General features: G+C 34.7%; 1 non-coding gene across 1 annotated transcript; it reads left to right on the top strand.

The window, feature by feature from the left end:
- The first annotated feature begins 774 nt into the window (after positions 1-774).
- Positions 775-847, top strand: TRNAF-GAA. Its single transcript has one exon. It is a non-coding gene; the product is annotated as a tRNA-Phe (tRNA).
- Positions 848-2,110: the final 1,263 nt, after the last annotated feature.

Genomic DNA, 2,110 nt, shown 5'->3' with positions numbered 1-2,110 from the left:
TACAATCTAAAAACATAACTTGCTTATTCAATCTAAAATTAGTGATTATTTCTTTTTTCAACATAATGAATTAGCGAAAATACCTTTACTTATCAATTTTTATTTTTAATATTAGCAGGGATAGCTCTGTTGGGAGAGCGTCAGACTGAAGATTTGAAGGTCACGTTTTGATCTCCACGTTCACCGCACCTGATTCTAGTTGCATAACCCGACTATTCAATCTAAAATTAGTCATTGTTCCTTTCTGAAATCTCAATGAATTATCGAAAATACCTAACGTGTTATAGTTCACCGCACCTTATACAAGTTGGATAACTTGAATATCTTATTAAAAATTAGTGATTATTTCTATTTAAAATTTCAATGAAGTAGCGAAAATACCTTTACTGATGAATTTTCATTTTTAGCATTAGTGTGGATAGTTTAGTTGAGAGAGCTTTCGATTGAAGATTTGAAGGTCTCGTGTTCGATCCACGTGACCCATGGATGCACAATTTGACTATTCGATTTAAAATTAGTGATCATTTCTTTCTAAAATTTCAATTAATTAGCCGAAATACCTTTACTTAAAAACTTTCATTTTTAATGTTAGCGGGGATAGCTCAGTTTGGTGAGCGTCAGATTTAAGATTTGAAGGTCATGTGTTCAATCTCCACGTACACCGCACCTGTTTCTATTTGCATAACCTGACTAAAAATTAGTCATTATTTCTTTTTAATATCTCAATGAATCGGCGAAAATATATTTACTGATGAATTTTCATTTCTAACGATTGCGGGGATAGCTCAGTTGGGAGAGCGTCAGACTGAAGATCTGAAGGTCACGTGTTCGATCCACGTTCACCGCACTTGGTTCACATTTGCATAATTTGACTATCTTTTCAAAATTAGTGATTATAACTGGCATAGGTTGACTAAGTTGATTATTCATTTTTTTTTATGTTATTTAGGATGGCTTAGTTGGGAGAGCATTAGATTGAATATTGGAAGGTCTTGTGTTCGATTTGCATTCATTGCACCTTATGGTTTAGTCGATTATTATTTCTTTTTTAAAATATAATTAATCAGTGTTCATTTGGGAGAGTGTCAAACTAAAGATTTCAATGTCACGTGTTCAAACTAAACATTAACAATTTGAATCACCTCAATCCCGCTTGTTGAACTTGACCAAATGTCTATAACATAACAATAACAAAGGTACAAAGTAACACTAACATAGGTACGATGTTCATCAAAGTTTTTTATCTAAGATACTAATGAACTTGACCATTAAAGTACCTCTGAAAATGAGGTAAAGTTTAAATATAATTGGTGACAAAAGATGAAACTATAAAATAAAAAGAAATAAGAAAATAATATTCAATTTCAGAGAATTAAAGCCAAATATCCAAACCGTTGGACAACAATGAATTTTTTGTGTAGTTGTCCTAAAGTCTTTTGTCTAATCGCTCAAGAGTTTTACTATGATGTTTTGGGTAATGTCTAACTCTTTGACACGTCCTTTCATGTGTGTGATAGAGTTCTCAGAATTACCGCGACGTTTCGAGCTGTTCGATCGTGTGACTCTTTCTTCAAAAGGGTAAACATCAAACATCAAGTCTTTGATTGGCAACCCATCCAAAGGAGCGTCGATTGCATCGATTCCATCAACAGTCTTCCCATGAGTTTATGGTGCATGACCCGTTTTTTATACCATTCAAATTCGAGCGCCACCATAGTTTTGCATCGTCCGTGAGATGCATTGCGACCAACGTAACTCTTAGGTCCTATGAGCAAGTTCCAGTAACCTTCAAGTATTGTTCTACGTAAAAAATAAAGCTTTTTAATTCCTTAGCATCCCGGTTTCCATTTAAAGGGTTGTGTTCTTGGATTTTAAGTTTGTTAAGCCCGCATGAACTTTGCTTGAGGTGTGGTTCTCTACAGCCCAACTTGTCAAACTCACTCGAGTGCTCATCTCAACAATGATGTCGTTCAACAAGAGAGACCTCGAAAACGACAGGATTATCGCATTAACCATTTGAATCACCTGCTCATCTCAACCATGACGTCGTTCAACAAGAGAGACCTCGAAAACGACTGGATTATCGCATTAACCATTTTAAATTGAACAA

This window comes from Cucurbita moschata, unplaced genomic scaffold, assembly GCF_002738365.1.
Source record: "Cucurbita moschata cultivar Rifu unplaced genomic scaffold, Cmos_1.0 Cmo_Scf00892, whole genome shotgun sequence".
Lineage (NCBI taxonomy): Eukaryota > Viridiplantae > Streptophyta > Magnoliopsida > Cucurbitales > Cucurbitaceae > Cucurbita > Cucurbita moschata.
Note: the sequence above shows the minus strand (reverse complement) of the source record. Positions and strands in the feature narration are given on the sequence as shown.